Source organism: Vanessa cardui, chromosome 6 (genome assembly GCF_905220365.1).
Source record: "Vanessa cardui chromosome 6, ilVanCard2.1, whole genome shotgun sequence".
Classification (NCBI taxonomy): Eukaryota; Metazoa; Arthropoda; class Insecta; order Lepidoptera; family Nymphalidae; genus Vanessa; species Vanessa cardui.
Genome location: NC_061128.1, coordinates 14,893,469 through 14,918,437, shown reverse-complemented (window position 1 = coordinate 14,918,437; position 24,969 = coordinate 14,893,469).

Genomic DNA, 24,969 nt, shown 5'->3' with positions numbered 1-24,969 from the left:
CTCGCTCCGCAGCTTCTTTCTGCGACATGACACTTTCGCAGAAGTAGCGCATCTCTGACCAGCACATCTCACGACCGAGCATGATGTTGATAATCCCGCCGCGCTATCCCGTGCAGGTACTTACCGAAGCATCCGTGTCCGGTAAGTACCTGCGTCATTCTATACGACAGTGTGCCGTGCTCCCTCTCGACCCAGCGACTCAAGAGGGGACGGATTGCGTCCATTGTCGCTAGGCCCGCCGTGGGAGACCCCAGATCCTCCTGCCATCGGACGAACAGGGCTTGCTGGGCTAGAGCCCTGATCTGCCTGATCTCCGCCAACCCTGGACGGTTGCCGCGGTCCCTCGCCTCTACCCAGAACCGGTACACTTCCTCGAGCACCTCCGTCTGGAGTTCCCAGGGCGGATCGCCCGCGAGAAGTGTCGCCGCAGTCCACGACACCGTACGGTACCCTCTGATGCCTCTCACCGCTATGAGTCTCTGCGGCTTTCGCAGCAGGGCCCGACACTATATCGTAACCCTATTCTGAAAACTTACATTAAATATTTCAATTGAGGAGGAAATGTGTGAAAGCATAATTAAAAATGTTATTTATAGATTTTTTTATATCATAAAAGTAGCCGTTATAGACCGTACGTACGTTATATAGGCGTAGGTGGAAAATGAGCAGTTGGTTGATGAAAAGTGATTACTAACACAGGGTGGCTTCACATTCATTTCAGATATTATTACATTTAAGTGTTAATTTGTAATTAAGTACCGTATCGCATTGCTATTACATCAATAATAATAATATGCAAATTGTGTTGATATAGCGTGTGTAAACATCGACTATGTTAATCAGTCAAGGTTATAGATGAGAAATGACAAGTGTTAGAATTATCAACAATTGATTACAGGCAAGAACATTAAAAGTAATAGCCCGTAAATTTCCCATTGCTGGACTAAGGCCTCCTCTCTTATTGAGGAAAGAGTTTGGAGCATATTCACGTTGTTCCAATGCGGATTGGTAAAATGCACATGTGGCGGAATTTTGATAAAATTAGACACATGCAGGTTTCCTTACGATGTTTTTTTTCACCGTCGAGCACGAGAGGAATTATAATTGAACCAGAAGTCATCGGTTAAGATGCACTTGTTGTAACCACTAGGCCATATCAGCTCTACTAGACCATCCCAGTTCCGCTTCGCAAGAACATTACATCAATGAAATATTCTAATAAAACTATTTAACTACACTCCTGAGACATTTGATGTTAAGTTAAGTAGCAGTTCAAGTGATCCATACTTTAACCTGAACTGTCAATATAGTTAAGTCAAGTTAAGCACTTGAGTTGCCTCATTCATTGGTTCAATTAGGACAGCGGTGCTAATGCTCACTTGCCGGCATTACGGTACAAAGCCCAAAGCTGTACAAAGTTCTCGTCGTAGTGAAGGTACTGTTGAATTGACTTTATCACTAAAAAAAGGTAGACAGAAGTTATTCATCTATTGGTAAGAGATCACCGTCACTCAAATATATTACAAAAATATATAACCATACCTTACATCAACCTCCGGAGATAAGATGTTATATCACTTAGTTACACTGGTTACTTACTCTTAAAAAATATACGGTAGAAGAAAATTTAAATCAGTAAGCTTTATGTACACAAACGCTCTTAATTAAAAACATGGATCAATTCATCCAAGATACAAGCCAATTTCTAAATCAATGAATCGTCAATATTTTCGCGTTGACGCCAAAGAAATCGAATTATGATCGGTCTGTTGTTCAAGTATGAAAACATTTGCGTAAACGAATATGTTTTTATCCATTGCTTACGCATATTAAGCCAATATTCACAGTAGCTGTCCACATCAGGAATACCCCCATACAATTGTGTAATTTTCAGTAATGTCGGTTAAAAATATCACGTTAGCCATATCGAAATCGATCGTTGTTACTGAGGATATCAGCCATTGGCTTAATGACCTCAACTACATATTACTGGCTCTAAAATAATATAAAACTTTACTTTGGGGTAGGAGTTTGTGCAAGCACATCTAAATGGTCACACCCACTCATTAGGTAATTCGTCGGAAAATAGCAAGAGTTTGTACTGTTGTGTTGCGAATTATTAAGATAGTAACTAAAACAGTGTTTCATTTGGCCGTCCTATCTATAACATAAAAAAATGTATTTGGATTCTTCTTTTAGAAAAATCAGACCAGAGTTTCGAGGTGGACAATATTTCAGTTACAGATCTAGTTAGATCTGTAACGGATTCAGGCTGGTTAGCCTAGAAATCTTCCACAACTAATGGAAGATATCTTCTCTTGTTTAAAGAAATTGTTGGCAATTATTTTACAAAAACAGGTTTCTTTCTGCATCGAACAGAAAAGGAAACATAAATATGGACATAAAATTTTCAATTAAACTGAAGTGGGTCAGTGATATTGTATAGAATCGAACCGATAGGTTCCGCGCAATTGTAAACGTCGCGAGTAAAATTATAACATCAGAACATCAACATTAGCCCCGCGCTATCAACGCAATATCGGACCAGACAAAATTTAGTGCTGCTTGTCTAAATTTAAAACAGTATAATCGATGATTTCTATATATTGAACAATAACGAGAGAAATTGATATTTTATTGATATATGTTTCTAAGTAAAAGTAAAGTAAGAATCTGGCCCTGGGATTGGAATTTTTCCTTTTGAGAAGAAGGTTTAAATCTTCCACGCTACTACAATGTGACAGATATACTAGACGAATATCTGTCACATTCGAGTTTACGTATATAGAAATTGTTCCCTATAATACTTTTAACTGCTGAGCCAGAAATGATATATAAATAAAAAAATATTATAATTGCAAGATTTGAACTTTTAATCATTGCTTAAGATTCACATGGTCTAACAAAGTTAATACAAAAATCTATATCCAATTCAAAAGCCAGTAATTATTGGTCATTTAGAAAAATAAACACCTTACCTGAGAAGATCCGGCAACAGAAATATTTAACAATAATGGGTTTCAATACAATAATAAAATACATTGTTTTTTATTACAAATAGCTTGAAGGAAACCGTTTCATTCCCGGGGTATCACCTAAACATTTATTAGTCCTGGAATATCCTTTTAATTTGTTAGCGTGATATTAAATTCAACACTGTAGCCTTTCGATTCATTAAAATTTTACAGTTGATATTTTATTGTAAGATTTTTTTTCCCTTTCTGAGATTCTGCTAGAAAAATTGTACATTGTCATACAAACGACCTATCCAATCGGGTATAACTGTTACAAATTCAAGCTTTACTTGGTGGTAGGGCTTTGTGTAAACCTGTCTGGGTAGGTACCACCCACTCATCAGATATTCTACCGCCAAACAACAGTAATCAGTATTGTTGTGTTCCGGTTTGAAGGGTGACTGATGCCAAGGTTGGTGGCGCATTTTTTATGTAAGTAATGGTTAATATTACTATCTAATAAACAGAGGATTAACAACATTAAATGCTTAAATATATATATACAAATATGAACTAAAACTAGTTACTGTATAAATCTTGACCGCGTGGAATGGTGGCAAGAATGCTAGCAGCATTTCCCCGTTGAATCGCAATTCCGATCCTCTGCAAAAAACGAACCAGCCCTCCTGTCACCAGTGGAGGCAATGAGGCGAGGTGTTATACTTTTGATGAAGCTTTTTGCACCACTACTCCAAGGGCCAAGCGTTTCGACAGCAAATGGAACAAAAAAGTAATTAGATATAATACACGAATATTTAGTTATTTTTTTGGCTTCAGCTTTTTCCGCAGCGGCACCGGCTCTTAACATTGTTTCCCGGATATGAGATGGGGCCAACGTGTCAACACATGTAGCGTCCCACACAAGGGCCCGACCTCGTTCCCAGGGAACCAATGTTAATCCATCAGGTCTCTTACCATCGTCACGACTAATTCGACGAGGCTCAGTAAGAGCAGGATTAATATTACTTATATTTCTAAGTTTCTTTCGCCGGTTCTTCTCAGGTCAGGGTGGTTCCTTTCCAAGGCGGTAGTGTTTAATTTGACTATCAATAAGTAAGTGTAATGCTTCTATATTGAATAAAGTAATTTGAGTTTGAGTTTATAGCGCCATTATCCGGAGCGGTGGTGATCACATACCATCAGGTGGCGCATTTGCTCGTAGGCATACTGATATCATAAAAAATCTGTTTGTACGTCGCAATATCCAGAAACAATTCGTTGTGGTATCAGTTCCGTCCACACCATTATAATTATATGAAGTAAGTTTACTTTTCAAGTAATCCCGTGAATAAAGTATTTAATAAAAACTTATGGAGTCATCTGATATTTTTATTACCGTACATTCGTCCCGGCCTTATCGAAACATTAATCAGTGTTATTTATGGTGTAATTATCGTTTCGCGGTTGTGTACACTGTATTGGATTGTTAAAGTACATTTATTACTCGTATAACGCAGTTTTTATTTCGAACTCACTATCTTTATTTGTCTTCATTATATTTTGGTAATTGTTATGATATCATCGAATGCATACATATGATAGAATTGGACTGTCTTTTTGTAATAATAAAATAACCAGTTTTTAATAAATGCATATGTAAAAATAATAAAAATCACTGTTTTACAATTTTTGTCTGTTGTTTGTTGGTGTGATTTCTGGAACGGCTGAATCGATTTTGATGGGACTTTTACTGGCAGATTTTTTTATTTAATAAATAGTAACTTAGGCTACAATAATAACTTGTTGTTAAGTTGCAACGACAATGAAATCTCGGACACACCTAGTCTTAAATGTAATAATTCTTTGTTTTATTTTATTAATTGATGTTATAATTTGATGGTATTATCAAAACATTATTGAATGCGTATTAAAACTACACATATACACTTATGAAACTTTGACGTAATTTGATATCCAGGAAACAATGAAAAAGTGCAGGAGATACCGTGAAAAAAAGCAAAAATGGCTCGAATATTCGGCCCTAAGATCAAATGATATATAAGTTATGTTTACAGCTGTAATTTTTGGATCTCTAAGTAACAGCGCAAATGGATTTGTAAAAGATATAACACCCTGTCTTATAGTTATCGGACCAGAGGACGGACTCGTTTTTGGCCCAGAGGCGAAGTCTTGGCATCGGAAGCTGACGATTCTGGTAAATTTTTAATTTTGTTCTTAATGAAATATATATGTCGGCGCGGAGCCACGAATTTAAGAAAAACACGTGTCCAGAAATGATTATTTTAATAATTTGAAACCGTTTAATTGTTAAATTAATAATTTTTAGTGAATTTTGAAATGTTAAATTAGTCTGAATTATTTTAGTGTTTGTAAACAGATGTTATGTTGAGTGAATAAGTCTACCCACCTATTCTTGTTATAAAAGATCAAGCGCCCGCCGGTATCGACAGACTTGGTCGAGCCGCCGGAGCGATCGGACCGTCTCATATTGGAATAAATCAGAGAGGTTTATTTCCTGAGTTTTATTTCATACCACCGAAGATGGTTAAAGATCGAAACCCTGACACTCGTAACGTCAGCTTTGCTGACGTCATGTTTTTTAAAAACGCGCTCGGACATGCTTGCTCCGTTATCAGAAGTGGGATTGAAACAAGCTCCGATCTCTGCCACGTCCTCATCAGCTTCGGTTCCATCTGTCATATATGGATCGCTACAAGATAGAACCATATTGCAAAGTGATAAGAAGATCTCTAGGCACTGTACACCAACTGCCTGGTATATTTACGAGCAACTTCAGCCCAATGAGGCCCATCTATGTGGGAGGACCGCAAGCCACGGATCCAATAAAACAAGCATCAGCTCCAAGGCCGAATAGTGCGGAAGTACTCACTTCGTCAACACTTGAGGCGGCTACTTCCTACAATTAAGAACAATACGCTTCAAGGGCATCCTCATTTGCCATACTGTTCATATGTGTGGAACATCTTAATTGAAAAATCAACAAGTGACCATGTGGATCACGGAGATCATGGATATCGCGGGGAAATGAGACACTAAGATAAACAACACGTCAGGAAACAGCCGAGCAAATGGCTAAGTGGAAAAAGTTATTACTACCCTCAAAAACGAGTTAAGATTAGTTCTTGATTATTATTAAGAACTACGAGACTGAACAGTGCATCTAGTATATGGAGTTGCACCACTCTCTTATTACACAAAGAAAACATCACATACCACCTGAATTTCTTAAACCTGATGGACATTAATAACCAGAGGACTTTGCAGCACTAACAACACACAACAGCAACAAGAGACTCTTGTGCGGAATAAAACAGTCATCGCTTCTATTCTCAGAAAACTAAAATTAATTATTTTCAGCATAAAGATTAATGAGTCCACGTAACCACCATTACTTGATGTGATTAATTAATTGTGTCTTTCGAGATTTACAGGTTTCATAAGAACGCATCGCATCGCGAAGGTGGTCGGCAGAGGGCGCTCGTGATCAGCTTCGTCGTGCACCGCAGCCGGGCGACCAAGAAATGCGACTGGTGCAGAGCACGCACCATCCCGCAGAATGTCACTAATAACACAACTACAGCAACGAATGACCCTTGTTCGAAATATAACAGTCATCTTTTTATTCTCAGAAAACTAAAATTAATTATTTTCAACATAAAGACTAAGAGTCCACGTAACCACTATTACATGATATGACTAATTAAGTGTCTTTCGAGATTTACAGGTTTCATAAAAATTAAGACAGTGGAGAAGGTGGTCGGCAGAGGGCGTTCGTGATCAGCTTGGCAGAGGGCGCTCGTGATCAGCTTCGCCGAGCACCACAACCAGAAACGCGACCGGTGCAGAGCGCGCACCGTCCCGCAGAATGGCCGTGACAGTGGGAGTTGTCGTCCATATCACGAGCTGGTCAGTCCGTCCGAGTGGTCAACATCGACGAGAACTAATCATCGCATAAAACTGTGAGGCAAAATTTACTTATCTTACCTCTTCAAATCTAAAAAGAAAAAGAAATAGAAAAAAAAAAAACAATAACAAAAAAAAAAAAAAAAAAAAAATTTTAATTACCATTGAGATTCCTCATGCAACCATAACTAGACACGTACACTCTGGTTTGAGAGTGATACCTCTGAGCTAACCACGTGTTACCCTCGTACTACTCACGGATCCTTGATGTATCCAAAAGTGAACCATGAGATACCGTTGGGAGGCGTTGTGGAGCCGTGGTAGCCATTTATATACCGTAATCTGGAGAGTGATACCTCTGAGCTAACCACGTGTTACCCTCGAGCTACCCGCGGATCCTTGATGTATCCACAGAGAACCATGAGATACCGTAGGGAGACCTTGTGGACCGTGGTTAGACATGTATACACCACAGATCTACGAGAACCTTTGGTAGCCATTTATATACCGTAATCTGGAGAGTGATACCTCTGAGCTAACCACGTGTTACCCTCGAGCTACCCGCGGATCCTTGATGTATCCACAGAGAACCATGAGATACCGTAGGGAGACCTTGTGGACCGTGGTATAGACATGTATACACCACAGATCTACGAGAACTTTTAACAGTTATTATGACACAGTTATGAGCATAGTATGCGTAAAATCTTCCCATATTTATTACAATAAAGGTGCATGAGAGATTTCTTTGTGTACTGTTTTACAAAACAATTATCAAAGGTCAACATGATGTGTTGCTTACAGATACCTGCTTCAAAAATATTTTTGATTCGCAGATTTCCAATCGCACAACTTAGGCAGGTGCAGAGCGCGCACCGCCTGTCAGAATGGCCGTGTCGGCGCGGAGCCACGAATTTAAGAAAAACACGTGTCCAGAAATGATTATTTTAATAATTTGAAACCGTTTAATTGTTAAATTAATAATTTTTAGTGAATTTTGAAATGTTAAATTAGTCTGAATTATTTTAGTGTTTGTAAACAGATGTTATGTTGAGTGAATAAGTCTACCCACCTATTCTTGTTATAAAAGATCAAGCGCCCGCCGGTATCGACAGACTTGGTCGAGCCGCCGGAGCGATCGGACCGTCTCATATTGGAATAAATCAGAGAGGTTTATTTCCTGAGTTTTATTTCATACCACCGAAGATGGTTAAAGATCGAAACCCTGACACTCGTAACGTCAGCTTTGCTGACGTCATGTTTTTTAAAAACGCGCTCGGACATGCTTGCTCCGTTATATATAAATCATTATTATTTAAATAAATAAACTAACAAAAAAAAAGAGAAAAAACTTGTAAGTAAAGAAAAACTTCAATCAGGAACATATTTTCCGTTAGTTACGGTTATTGAATCTTCCGTATTTGTTAAGAAATAACAAATAAAACTAAAAGATAAAAACGTTTCAATATTTACAGGTACATAAAAATTATTCGTTACATATAAGAACATATTTAACGTAAACTTTCTGCCGAAAATAACCGGCGAAAATATTCATTTTTTTTTCATTAAATTAATTACATGCGCTTTATATATTCCTTCTTTATTTATCCATTTATTATGCTTTACATGTTATACGTAAAAAAATATTTCTAAACATAGCTGATGGATTAATGGGTCGATCCCTTGGACCTGTTTCAATTATCTGCTTAATCACAGTCTGTGGTAAATGCACAAACGTTGTATCTGTCTAACGAGAGGCTCTCCCACGTAATGCCCTTAATATAAATAAAAATGTAACTATTTATAGACACGAGGGTCGATTTAAATTGCGATGAAAGGGTATATTGGCTAGCTGTTACCTGCGGCTTTTTTGCGTAGAATATTATGAATATATATACAAATTAGCTTAAAGTTTTATGGTGGACGCCAGGAAAGGCGGAGATGATACCGATGGTTTTTTAGTGGGTATTTCGGTGTACCTGGGCGCACTCGGAGGCCAGGCCATCCTGGAGTCCCACAAGCCCCCCCCCCCACTTTCTTCAAGTGCGGAAATGCGTATCGTGCTCTTTCAGCTAGAAAATAAGGCTCTAGACTATTTGTGTAACAAATTTCATTTAAATCGTTAAAGAAGTTTAGGAAACGAGACAGACAAACATAGTTACTTTCTCATTTATAATATCAAGTCCATTTAAATATTCATACATTAATATCATGGTTAAAAAAACAGGTCAACAGTTTCAGACAATGCCAATATGGGCCGGATAAAGTTTAAAGCACATTGTTACGCTTGAATTTCGGAACTAATTATTTCTGAATTCGTGTTTTTTCGTTGTAAGAAATCGAATTAATAATTACATCATCGGATTATTATGTTTTTAATTAACTGAATGATTCTTGAATCACTACGAATGGAATAACGAGATATTTTAATGATTTTTTAGCCGATATGGCCCAGAAGTAAGAACGCGTTCATCTTAACTGATGATCTCGGGAACAAACCCAGGCAAGTACCAGTGAATATTCATGTGCTTAATTTGTGTTTATAATTCATCTCGTGCTCGGCGGTAAAGGAAAACATCGTGAGAAAACTTGCATGAGTCTAATTTCATAGAAATTTTGTATTTTTTAAATCATTTCTTTCGTCAATGCATCATCAACCCTGAGAACTGAGATGTTATGCACCATGTGCTGTAGTTCCACTGGCTCACCATCCAAAAAATATTAAGAATTACTTGGTAGAAGAATATACAAGTGGCTATCCACCTAGATGAGTTTGCACATAGCATTACGAAAATTTGTATATATAATTGTAACAATATATGGTCATACTATTAGTCTGAAATAAATAATATAATATATTTTACAGGACCACATTATTCATGCAAAAAAAAAATACTAACCCATGAAAAAGGTATTTAAGTATTTATGTAAAGGCTTTGCTGATCCTATTTTATGAGGTCATTATAGAAACCATTAAATATATGAGTGTGTTTTGGGCAAGCATTTATTTAAGTACATGAACTTTTCGTAAACGACCGGCATCTAAAGTATTTTAATTCATTATGGCCCCCTGAACTTTAAACAACGCTGTCAGTATTTTATTACTTCATAAAATGTGTTTTAGCGAGTTCCGTGGTTGAAAACCGTGGTTATATTTTCTGTAATTAATGTGAAACCTTACCAAATTTAAGTAATGAGACACTATCTTTAATATAAAAGTATTTGTAAAATTATTATTTGTAGTTTAGTTTACTATCGACGTATATAATTAACTAACATGACTGTATTTTTACATGTTTAAAAAAGTAATGAGTTTCTTGCCGGTTCTTCGCGGTAGAATAAGACAGTGTCCGGTTCACTGTTCTGAGTTCACTGGATTGGCGGTGCATTGACGATGTAAGGTTGGTTAATATTTATTACAAGGCAAATATCTTTTGATGATCAATGACTATCATGTGGCCCAATTATGTATTTTGTATTAATGGTACATGCCACTAAAATATAGTAACAGGCTATATATCCCCGACTATTCAGAAATGTATCATCCTATTAACAGGTAGATTTGATGAGTATTCCACTTTGCTGTTCCAAAGTGTGTTGGTTGATATTTATGTGGCAGAATTTTAATTGAAACGGAGATCTTTTTCTTTACCAAATAACACTAGATGAATATAACAAACAAATGAAGCACATCGAAAAACAGTACTCTTGTCTGGGTCTTAAATCATAATTATCAATCAAAATTCACGAGTTATCATTGGATCATTTGGCGATGTTTCCGTTTGGTCTTTATAATTGCAACTACATAAATAAATGTCATTTTATTATCAATTAATGGTATGTATCAGATTACAATCAAAGAAATCTTTGGTCTTAGATTATAATCATTCAACAATGAAATATTAGATGACAATTCCAAACAAGCGATCGTTGTGTTAAAATAAATCATAATTTATTAAATTTAACGTGTCAGCAGCAACATAAAACTCACCTCCTTAATATATTCAGTCCTAAATTATTTAAATAAAGATGAAACTGGAGCCTTACTTGCATAAACTAGATACATAAAATAGTACCTTGTTGAGAATCTCGAGCGCTCTGACAATAGACGTTTCGCCTTCGTAATGCCCTCTGAGTCTACAGATCTCAAACTCCTCGACGCTCACTCTATTATGCAATGTTTAATTCAATTAATTATGTGGTCCACCCTAATTAGCGCAGGGTGTCTGTAAAATGAAAATGAGCTCGCGGATGAAATGAAAAAAACGGATGCACTCAACTCTTTGGAAATTATGAAATTGTGCCCCAGTCGTGTTGGAGTCACTCATCTGCTGAAAGGATTAAATATATTGATAGTGTCATTATTTATATTATTGAGTTCCTTACCTATTGACTTCAAAGCAGGATTAATTTATTAATTTAAATAATTGTATGAGACTGAGAGTCGAGATGTCCCAGTGGTTAGAACGCGTGTTTCTTAACCGATGATTGCGGGTTTAAACCCAGGCAAGCACCGTTGATTTCTGCGCTTAATTTGTCTTTATAATTCATCTCGTGCTCAGCGGTGAAGGAAAACATCGTGAGGAAACCTGTATGTGACAAATTTCATAGAAATTCACATGTGTATTCCACCAACCTGCATTGGAACAGCGTGGTGGAATATGTTCCAAACCTTCTCCTCAAAGGGAGAGGAGGCCTTTAGCCCAGCAGTGGGAATTTACAGGCTGTTGTTGTTGTTGTTTGTTGTTGTATGTAACTAACTTGACTTTGTATTTTTTAAATGTTGAAAAAGAATAACTATTGAATTTAGGTAGACTTCTATCTACTTTCCGAACCAGTAGTAGCTTCGCTTAATTGTAAAATGACTATTCAAAAGTGCTTGTAAAAGCCTAAGTACTTGAATAAAGTTGAATTTGCTTTGATTTGATTGATAAGAGAATATTGTGCAACATACTCGTAACTTGCTTCTTACATTTTTCAGTGTCATTAAAAGAACTATGACCTAAATGAAATATAAGAAATTATCTAAATTTCATTGTACGTTGAATCTCCGTTCACAATCTTTCGATAGTTTATCATCTAACAAAATAGATTGTAATCTATGTACAATTTTCCAGTAACATGCACATTGTTATATATCTACATAGTCTCAACTAGAATACGCTATAATAGTATTGTTATTTATATATACAATACTTTATTTCACAATACAAAAAACAATAGGTATTTTATACTAAAGGCGGACCGTAATGCTAAAAGCTTTCTCTATCAGCCAACCTTAGGAAATGTACGTATAACGTTTGAATGTGTGCAAAATAAAACTTTACTGACACTCAAACACCATTTACTGAAAGGAATACAAAAAATATACACACACACACAAGTATAAATGCATATAATACTAGCATGTCCCGAATTGGTACGGGAAATATTAGAAAATTGTTATTATCTGTCCAAAAACTTGTGGATTGTAATGAATAATGGATCCAGGAAACCATACGAGTACATACAAAATGTATTACAAAAATCGGTCCAGCCGTCTGAGAGTACAGTCAGGGTAAGAAAAGGTTCGTCACCTTAAGATCTACTTTCGTGTGCTAAGTATGAGCGATAATATGCTTTACCGATTGAAAATGACATATTGCGTCGCAATTATTTGATATTTAGATTCAAAACTTTCTAAGAGTTTAAAACTTGATAAAGGAATGAATTTTAAAACTAACGAAGGTTATCTTACTCCGACTGTACACCCGTACAAAATTATATATTTATATACGAACCATTCTCGACTCGGTAAAATAAGAATTTTATTCACTTCCCGATCGCAGCGCCACCACCGAGTCCAATCTTATTATTCAGTTATATAATACACCAAGAGAAGATAGTTTTGTAAAGATCAAGAATATAAATACAATATACCAAAACAGTTTTATGAGCTTCCTTTGAAACCGTCTTATATCATAAATTAATTCTACAATTTACAGAAGGATATGCATCTATCCATCAACGTCTAGTGTTTAAAAAGTGACAAAATTTACCATAAAATATTAAGTTCAAGCCGTAAGTATTACTGAGTGTGTATTGCCTATTTTGGAATTATATTAAATTCAAAAGCAAAATATTCTACATTAAAGTGAGCATATGAAATAACTTTGCTTTTATACGGTGTTAAAATAATTGAAACAGCTATTACATCGGAAAGTAGATTCTACCGTAAAACCGCCAAGAAATTCATTTTCACTATTTTATAAACATAGTATGTAGTTACCCAGAAATTCATACATAATAAGTCCATGTCTCTCTGATCTTTAATAAAATAGAGTATCGTGTATCATACTTATTTATCAATGTTTCTTTGACATTGTGTCTGATTTGAATTATTCTAATTATCCAACACGCTATCGAGCAGCATTTAATTTCAGTACTAAGATTTTTAAGAAGAAATTTTTTTATGCTAATGGTTGGCAGAGAAACATATGGGCCACCTAACGGGTCATAGAAAATGGCGCTGTAAGCAACATTAACTATTCTTTTCATGGCCCATACGCCACCAATCTTGGGAACTAAGATGTTATGTCTCTTGTGCCTGTTATTACACTGGCTTAAACTGCAACACAATAAAACCAATTACTAGATGTTTGGTGGTAGAATATCAGATGAGTGGGTTGTACCTACCTTGCACTTGGTAGTAGGGCTTTGTGCAAGCCCTTACCAAGTAAAGTTAGTTATAAATATAAGTTCAGTAGTAGGTTAAACCATTCAGTTTGTACATGTTCTAAGTTAGAAAAACCTAACTATCCTAAGACGTTTTTTCTATTCCAAGTCGCTGCACATCGTATTAATTCGTTCTTGTTTTTCAAATGTCGCAAATAGAGATAAAAGTAAATTGGCTAAATATTTTTCTACTCGTTCCGACTTAAGGACTGTGCAAGTTATTTAATAGACTACACTGGAAAACGGTTAAGGAATATAATGAGAAACTAAGAATAAGGAAAACGAAATTGTAACCAACAAATAAACAACATACGAATTTATTTCGTGGCTTAGCTTATAATACTCTAAGAAAATGTTTTCTAAAATCAAGATACTAACATATTTTGTGACATATTTGGAACTAATATTGTTTTTTACCATAAGTATTAATAACATTAAATGCTTATATATATACAAATATGAACTAAAACTAGTTACTGTATAAATCTTGACCGCGTGGAATGGTGGCAAGAATGCTAGCAGCATTTCCCCGTTGAATCGCAATACCGATCTGGGCAATGAGGCGATCTGTTATATAATATTAATAAAAATTAGTCAATAAACCATATTATATTGTTTTTAAGCTTCTTACCTGGGTTTCAAGTGATTAAAATGCAAACGTTGTATTAGGAACTTTATTAGAACCAAAATGGTCTAATAAATAAGTTGTTTATTCTTAGCCGATGCCGAATTAATATGTTAATTGGTTCATCATAAAAGCGAATAAAAAAATTAATAACTCTTTTATAAATATTAAAAAATAATATTTAAAATTATTTCGATAATTTTCGTAATTAATATACACTTTAAAGTTTAAAAATCATATTAAATGTCATTATATAATATCGTGAAAACGTACAATATAATTAACCAACCTTCATAATTAAAATTAATTCTCATTAGGAAAATTTAATTGAAAACTAAATACATTTTATTTTCATATTAAATTTATTGGTTTTCATGTGTTACGCAATAAAATAGACTGTATCCTTTCTTGGAGTTTCAGAAGGCTACATTTTTGCCTAACATTTAATAATCAACAACTAGTAATAAAATGTTTATTTTCCCTAGAGACGCTTCCGAGTTCCCAATGGTATCTTTTAAGTTATAATAATCTCTATCACCATTTTATTTGACGATCTTTTTTAAATCAAACCATAGAACATTATGATTGTTTTCTATAGTAAAAATGTTTTAATTTTATTTTCAACTAGACTATCAACGGTAGTTGGCCATACTAGTTGAAAATGGCGGCCAACCCCAAAATTGGTCAAAATATTACTAACATTTCAGACTTAAAAGTGGCCAACCCCAAAATTGGTTAGGAGTACACCAACATTCCAATCTTAAAAATAAGTTTCAGAAACATATTGAGAAACTTTTATCGTTAATGAAAACAGTCAACGAAATATATTCCGTGTAATTTTTAAAAGATTTTTCATTGTTTCCATTAAGTACATTTATGGTCGTACTTAAGATACATTAGAAATTCTCTTTTACGTATTAAGTATCTGTGGAAATTCTATTGACTTCCTATTAGTAAATTTAATATACGATGCTGTTTGTTTCTATAAATAGAGTGAACAAATATATTACGTATTATTATATCATTAACAATGTTCATAGCTTTTTTTCATTGGGCAATATAAACAATAATATCACTGCATTTTAAAACTGTAATTTCTTCAAAAATATTCATTAAAATTACACGCTATAATGGCGCATTTTACTCAATATTAATGCACAATGTATTTTTGGTAATTAATAAGACAAGGATTAATGCTGTATTACTTAAAATCTCTTCGTAAATAAGCCATTATTTTTCGTAAAAAGTAAAGGATAAAAAATGGTTATTGTGGATTATCCCAAAAAGATAGATATATACCACTGAAGACTTTTTGCAAATCTTTTTCAGGTGTACAAAACTGTATTATATTATTTTTATCTATATTTTATATAAAATCCGTTGCGTAGTTTAAAAAATTTAAGCATACACAGGGACAGCCAGACAGAGGAAAGGGACTTTCTACTATGTATAGTGACTAGCTGAAACCGCGAATTAACCGCTTTAATTTATAAATCCTTCACCCTTAATTAACCCCCTCGAGTGGTGAACTAAAAAGTATCCTTTCCCGGAACTCAAGTAACCAACATACGAAATTTCATCTAAATCGGTTCAGCAGTTGAAGCATGAAGAGGTAGCAGATGAAGTTACCTTCTTATTTATAATATAAGTAGGATTTAACTTAATAAATTGTCTTAATAAGTACTTCCTCCTTTATTAAAGTGTACGTTCATTTTCATTTCGGTATGCCTTAAATCCTATGAGTTACGGCGCATTGATGGCTTAGGGAGTGGTTTATGGAAGGTAACCACTTAATATCAAGTGACCTTACCTTACTGCTTTCTATAATAAATAAATGAACTGAATAAATTCTTAAGAAAAAATACTATTTTCCTAAATCATTAAGAACTCATTGCTATATCTCTTGATGATATTTTATAATTCGTCGTCGAACACAACGAATCTATTCATAATAAAAAGTTATTTTAGTAGGTAAGAGAACGAGTAAATGTAGTACCTGATGGTAAATGGTCACCACTGCCCATACACAATAGCGCTATAAGAAATATTAACCATTCCTTACATCACCAATGTGCCACCAACTCTTGAGAAGTAAGATATTATGTTGTTTGTGGCTAATTTAATTGGCAGACTCAACGTTCAAACTGGAACATTAGAAGTATATTTGATGAGTAGGTGGTACCTACCCATACAGATTTGAACAAAGCCCCACCACTAAGTGCTAAAAGCAGCACGCTGTTTCACTTCAAGTGTTTTTACAATTCACAAAATTGTAATATGAGGTAACTCATCTATATTTCTGTATTAATATATTATAAATTTGAAAGTTACTCTGTCTGTCTATCTGTGGCTCTTTCACGACCAAACCGCTGAACCGAATTTGATGAAATTGGGTATGAAGCAAACTTAAACTCCAAGAAAGGACATTCGCTCCTTTTTAGTCTGACACATGACAACCAACATCCTATAACACGAGCGAAGCCGCAGGCTACTACTATTTTTCTCTTAAAAGTTTTTCATACGTAAATAGGTCGCTGGTGCTAAGGCCGATACACCAAATGATATCATTTTTTTTTGTTAATGAGCTAGTTATCTTTATGTGATAGCACCGCTTTACTGGATATCCACCTTAACAGAGGATAAAAATGTAGGCGTGTGAAATCAATATATCAGACTAATAATAAACCGCAGGCAACCGCTACTGACTTATAAATATTTTATTTTATTCATACAAACCTATAGGTACTAATCGGGAGGATTTATTGTTTTTGTTTTTGGGCGCTCTAATCTCTATAACTAACTGTCGGATTTGAGTTTGTTTTTGTTTTTTTCTTAGTTAAATTTTCAATTGAACAAAGTCATATAGGTTATTTTATGTAAGGCATAAAAGGTGATGTAAATGAAACTTCACAGGGCAGCTTTCGATGCTTTAATATTTCATATACCGATTTTCTTTTTGGTCTAATTTGTAGACACACCCGCAGATCCAGAGGTTCTGACTTCAAGCTCTAAGTCAGGATAACGATTTGGTTTTCCTTAATTCGTTTTCTTTTCCACCGATTTCAAAAAGGACGAGGTTATTCGTTATTCGGACCTTTCTTTCACATCGTTTAACACTTACTAAAAATCTTCATTTTCAAATGAAAAATAAATACAGACAAAATAAAATGCTTTTCAAATCATCTTTTGAAATTAATAAATCTTTAAATTCAAAACAGTTCTGTGAAATGGCATTCTAAAAGTCTAATTGAATGAAGTATATTTATTTCGATGTCTACTAAACAGAGTAACTTAACAAATATGCTGAGTGCATAGATACATTAATATCTTACGTCTCCACAATTGGTGGAATTAATTTTTCCTATTTACACAAAGAGCGCCAACAGAATACTTCGGCTACACGGTGAAGATGTCAAGTGATACTTGTTAAGCGGTTCGTGTTCTATCTTGTTTATGCTCTGAAATGGAGCATATTGCAGCCGGTGCCTTGTTCTCATCTACTTTGTTAACTACACGTACGAAAACGTTGACCTATGCATTTCAGCTTTTATTCAATGATTGCTCCACACGAGTGTCTTTTGTAATTGCTGTCAGAAATCCACGAATGAATTTAATATTTTCCAATTTATAAATAATCAGTATTGGTCAATATCACATACAGTACTCTGATCCCAATGTAAGTAACGACGGTACCACAAACACCCAAACCCAAGACAACATAGAAAACTAATGAACTTTTTCTGCATCGGCTGGGAATCGAAACCGGGATTTTGGAGTGGCGTACCCATGACGACTACGGAAGCAGTCAAATTCTTAATTGTAAATATCATATAGTGTTTTTATAACTATCATTGAAAATCCTTAAGTAACTGTCACTTCAGTCTATAATTATAACTTATTATAATCTACGATTTTCACTAAAATATTGAAAAACTATTCACAAGCACTTATTAGTAAACAAATTTATAATTGTATTCTAGAAAACGACAAATTATTAAGGAACTATAAAACATGCAATTGACAATTCAATTATATCTCCTACGTCAACTGAAGATCATGACTTTCCTGCATGTCATATATTTTCTCATTCCACGTCGTTGGCCGGTGACGTCACTTCCCTGGCCACGTCACTCAGTTTTCGTTTAACAGTTATATGTACCCTTATCTAAATTAATATTGTAAATGAGAAAGTAACTCTGTCTGTCTGACTGGTCCTCCTTCATGACCAAACTACTTGACCTAATATGATGACATACTGTACGAATCAATCTTGATGGACAACCTAGAAGGCTGCTTTTTTATGTCCAATACCTGAAAATCAACCCCTATGACGATAGTAATAGGGGCGTCAACTATTTTAAAATAGTTACGTGTAAAGTTTAACGTTTTCTATAGTTATATGTATGGATAATATTATTAAGCTATTTTTATTTTTTGTTATTCCAAATATCAATTGAATTTAACTGTCAAAATTTCGCGTCTAAAAAGTCAAGCTGTTTCAATTTACCTTTTTCATAATCATCAAAATAATTTGGCAGTATTTACCAAACCACTGGTACTATTCAATCAAAATTAAGGTATAACGCTTCTATATCGAATCAAGATCTTAAATTTGAATTTGGAATATATTCAAAAGTAGAAATACATTAGTAATAACCGTTAAGCTCAAACTGCAGTACAGTGTATGTATTAGTGTCGTCATGCTGACTCCAAAGAGAAACCACCAAGCCACTGAATACAAGGCGAGCAAACAAGTCGTCACCAGTAAACCGGCAGGACAATAGTGGATGTGGACACAGCTTTGTGGCAGTTTGCACGTTTCAAGGAGATATACTCTTAGTGTATATATTTATCTATTAAAGCTAACATTTCCTTGACTGGACGTGGCAGCTCTGTTAAATGGACGGCTTTAAAAACATTTAATGTGTTGTTCCTGTTGAAATTTGTTCTGTGAATAGACTGATACATTGTCATGTATTATGAAAGGTTTAAACGAATACTTCACTGCTTAATTTTCATATATATATTTTTTGTAGACAAAAGACTGGCTATCGATGATGTAGGATCTTCTTATGACGAAGAATTTTATGATTTTTTTTTTATGCTTTAATAAATAATCTTTAAAATTCTCCTCGAAAAAACTAAGGATGTCTTAGCATAGCAGTGTAAGATATGCTCTAAATTATATAGGGTATATAATATATTAAAATAAAAAAATAGTCATTGTTTACTATCGTTTGATGTTTTTTTTTATCGATTTTCAAACACTTTTGACTAAATTATGAATCATGCTTTCATCCTTGTACGAATCACTGGTTTTACAAATGATTCGTTTGACGAATAATTACGTCACTTTTCGTGTCATGAAACATCCTTTGTTAAACAATTAATTAAATAATTATATTAGTTATCACAATGGCTTCAATCACGAACACCTAATTTGACTCCTGCTATTCCCTGTTTAATTATATTAATGTATTTAATATATACTAGTAGTTTTACTAGGTAGCTTTATGCAAGCACGTCTGGATAAGTATCACCCACTCATCAGATATTCTACCGCCAAACAACAGTACTGAATATTGTTGTGTTCCGGTTTCAAGGGTGAATGAACTGTGAAAAGTGCAACAGGTATAAGGGACATAACATCTTAGTTCCTAAAGTTGGTGGCGTAATGGTGATGTAAGGAATGTTTAATATTTCTTACACCTTACCATCAGGTGGACATGTTTGTTTGCCAACCTATAGCATAAAAAATGTGTGTCATATGTAGGTTTTATGTAATATAATATACCAAAATTAACCTATTAAAGATACTATTACCGGTCCAGGCACTTTCAAACCGAATGCCACCAAAACTATACTAGATACCTCCACAAATATTGTGTATAAGAGATTTGTAGATGTCTAAAAAAGTCAACGACATCCTATCTGTATTTGATAAATCAGAGTAACCATATTTATCTTTAAAAAAGAGGATATTAATTTAGATTAATTTAACTGACAAAAATTTTTTTTATATTTATCCCTTTGGAATTAGTCGTGATGATGGCAATAATCCTAGGTAAGCTCTCTATCCCTGGAGACATAAACTGCTCTTGCCCCGTCTCGTATCCGATATATCGATAGATTGTGTTTAAGAATCGTAGTCGCCACGAAAACAACTAGAGCAAAGCATTACCACTATTCGTCTCTTATTTTATCTTGGTGATAGGGCTTTGTGCAAGCCCGTCTGGGTAGGTACCACCCACTTATTAGTTATTCTACAGCAAAATAACAGTACAATATTGTTGTGTTCCGGTTTGAAGGGTGAGTGAGCCAGTGTAACTACAGGCAGAGGGAACGTAACATCTTAGTTCCCAAAGTTGGTGGCATATTGACGATGTAAGAGAGAGTTAATATTTCTTACAGCGTCATGGTCTATGGGTGATGGTGACCACTTACCATCAAGTGATCCATATGTTCGTCCGCCAATCTATACCATAATAAATAAAATTTTAACAAAAAGAAAAACCGACTTCAAACAAAACACTATTTTAAAAGAAATAAAAATATACTAAAAAGTAATAAAAATAATTGCATATTTAACATATTTTTGAGAGTCCTCCTAGGTAAAATGAAATGAAAAATATTAGACTACTTAAAAGTTGATTTGCGATTATATAACGTTATAGTTATTGTCATATTTGGAGCCAGTGTCAGCCACAGGCACACGCTTCAACAATCAAAAGAAAGAAGCGATACGAGCCTCTTGATTGACCCAGTATAATATCGTATAAAAGGTAATTTGTAAGAAACATATTTCTTAAAGTATTCTCATATTGTTTTTTGATAGATATAGTATAGGGTTGGCTGACACCGACTCCAAATATAGCAATAATTATAACTACGTTATATAATCGTAAATCGACTTTTAAGTAGTCTAATATTTTTCATTTCATTTTACCTAGGAGGACTCTCAAAAATATGTTAAATATGCAATTATTTTTATTACTTTTTAGTATATTTTTATTTCTTTTAAAATAGTGTTTTGTTTGAAGTCGGTTTTTCTTTTTGTTAAAATTTTATTTATTTTTTGATTTTAAGTGAAGCTGATGTAGACTTACATTTTTTTCCTAATATGGATAGATTAAGCGTGCCGTTTATATGAATCAGAAACTACTTCGGGGACAATTTCAAAATAAACTTTCGAATAAAGCAAAAATAGACTTTCGAAAATGCGGATTTAATACGTCACGCGGCGTAAACTACAAGGATCCCTCGAAAGAGCTGTAATCGAACTCAGCAAAAAATCTTTGAAAAAGACCAACTATATTTCGTACATCATATGACATCACATCACATACACAAAATTTGATTAAAGATAATAAGAAATTCTGCCCCATATCGCACTCTAACTGCGAGCCGTATAGGAGTTCCATCACTACATAGTATAAAACAAAGTCGCTTTCTCTGTCCCTATATCTTTAAATCTACGCAACGGATTTTGATGTGGTTTTTTTTAAAAGATAGTGTGATTCAAGGGGAAGGTTTGTGTATATAATACATGAACAATATAGTAAAGAAACACTGACAATTTTAGAAGTTTGCGATGTGATGTCGTAAATAAACAAATTCTGTAGTATATTTAGTATCAGTATTGCACCCGTGCGAAGCCGGGGTGGGTAGCTAGTTGATTATAATATTCGACTATGATAATTACATAAACATAACCACATTACGGAAGGTGACTCAAATATCCAAATAACCTATAAATAAAAGATTCGACTGAGTATCGCTAACGTGCTCCTCAGAATTGTTCCGTTCCCTTCCGTTCCGTTACTTTGTCATGGATCCTGTGCTCAGAACCTTACCAAACTTTCACCAAATTACTCTTGAAGTATATATTTTATAATAAAAAAAGAATTATCAAAATTGGTTAACGTGATTTTCAGTTATTCACCTATTTGTCGCGCATATACATAATGCAAATTTAAGACTTATGTCGTTTTCATATGGATACCATCATCGGAAAAAAATAAAAAAAAAATGGGACCCCACGGGAAGCACTACCTTTCAAACAAAAAAAAAATTATCAAAATCGGTCCACCCGGTGAAAAGTTATGAGGTAACAAACATAAAAAAAAAATACAGTCGAATTGATAACCTCCTCCTTTTGGAAGTCGGTTAAAAAATCAATATCTTCGTTGCATTTACAGTTGGACCTTGGAAAAATAACGCCAAAATCTTAATTGAAAGTACACCTCACGGACAGGAATTGCGCTCCAACCTGGAATTGGTTGGAAAAATTTATTCAAACATATTCATTTTACACGTTTTATCAACCGACTTCCAAACGGAGGAGGTTATCAATTCGTCTGTATTTATTTTATTTTTTTTTTTTTTTTTTTTTTTTTTTTTTTTTTTATGTTTGTTACCTCATAACTTTTCACTGGGTAGACCGATTTTGATAATTTTTTTTTTGTTTGAAAGGTAGTGCTTCCCGTGGGGTCCCATTTTTTTTAAATTTTTTTCCGATGATGGTATCCGTATGAAAACGACATAAGTCTTAAATTTGCATTATGTATGTGCGCGATAATTAGGTGAATAACTCAAAATTGGTTGGCACAATTTTGATTATTCTTTTTTTGTTATAAAGGATATACTTTAAGGGTAGTTTGGTGAAAATTTGGTTAGGTTCTGAGCATAGGATCTATGACAAATTAAGGGAACGGGAGGGAACGGAACAATTCTGAGGAGCACGTTAGCAATACTCGGTCGAATCTTTTATTTATGGGTTACTTGGATATTTGAATCACCTTCCGGAACGTGGTTATGTTCATGTAATTGTCATAATCAAATATTATAATCAACTAGCGACCCGCCCCGACTTCTCACGGGTGCAATACTGATACTAAATATACTAAAGAATTTGTTTATTTACGACATCACATTGTAAACTTCTAAAATTGTCAGTGTTTCTTTCCTATATTGTTCATGTATTATATACACAAACCTTCCCCTTGAATTACACTATCTAGTAAAAAAATCCGCATTAAAATCAGTTGCGTAGTTTTAAAGATATAGGGACAGAAAAAGTTACTTTGTTTTATACTATGTATTGTCGGAACTCCTAAACAGCTTACAGTTAGGGTGCGATTTGGGGCAGAATTTCTTACTGTCTTTAATCAAATTTTGTGTATATGATGTGATGTCATATGATGTACGACATATAATAGCTCTTTTGCAAAGTTTTTTACTGAGCTCGATTACACCTCTTTCGAGGGTGGTACCTTGTAGTTTACGCCGCATGACGTATTAAATCCGCATTTTCGAAAGTCTATTTTTCCTTTTTTCGCAAGTTTCCTTTGAAATTGTCCTCGAAGTAGTTTCTGACTCATATAAACGGAACGCTTAATCTATCCATATTAATAAAAAATAGTTAGTCAACATCAGCTTCACTTAAAATCAAAAAATAAATAAAAATTTTAACAAAAAAAAAAACCGACTTCATACAAAACACTATTTTAAAACAAATGAATATGCACGAAAAAGTAATATAAATAATTCCGTATTCAACATATTTTTTAAGAGTCCTCCTAAGTAAAGTAAAATGAAAAATATTAGACTACTTAAAAGTCGATTTACGATTATATAATGTAGTTATAATTATTGTTATATTTGGAGTCGGTGTTAGCCAATAAAACCCTACAGTATATCTATCAAAAAACAATACGAGAATACTTTAACAAACATGTTTTTTACAAATTACCTTTTACACAATAATATACTGGATCAATCAAGGGGCTCGTATCGCTTCTTTCTTTTGATTGTTGGGGCAAGGGCACCGTGGCTGACACCGGCTCCAAGTATACCAATAATTATAACTACATTATATAATCGTAAATCGACTTTTAAGTAGTCTAATATTTTTCATTTTACTTTACTTAGGAGGACTCTTAAAAAATATGTTGAATACGGAATTATTTATATTACTTTTTCGTGCATATTCATTTGTTTTAAAATAGTGTTTTGTATGAAGTCGGTTTTTCTTTTTGTTAAAATTTTTATTTATAAAGATAAAGATTGTCTTTCAGAATTTGCAACTCGATCATTATTTTGAGGAAAATAATACGTATTTGAACAAACGCTTAAAAATTCGCGGAATGTGTTATACGATGCATTAGCACCGTATGGATGAAAAGGTTGCCAAATGTTTATATTTCGTTGGATAAACAAAAATAGCACGGGAAATTTTTACATGTACACAGACAGGATGTATAGCTAGTGTTCATTATGTATACTTAATTCAGGTGACTACTCCCTACTACTCCCTCAAATGGTATGCAGTTTATATTTAACATGTGACGATGACATTACAGAATGAATATATCAAGCATGATTCGATTATACGTCCAGAATTAGCTCCAGAGAAACTTCTAAACGATTAACAGCATAGACTTATATTAATGTTTTGTTATTTAACAGTTTTTTTATTAACGTTTATTATTGCTTTTATAATTGTTATCGAATAAAGGTAATTGTTAGTTTAGAGACAGTATTTTAATCACGGTTTGGTCAATTAGCAAACGTTGTAATAACTCATAACTTAAGCTTTCTTCAATTACACCAACGATCCAAGGGAAGAAAATTCGTGTTGGTGTAGACTACCTAACCGACCCTACCCTTTTGTTTATTTATATGTATATATTTCTCGCTGGAAAAATGCATTACGTTCTTCCCCCACATGAT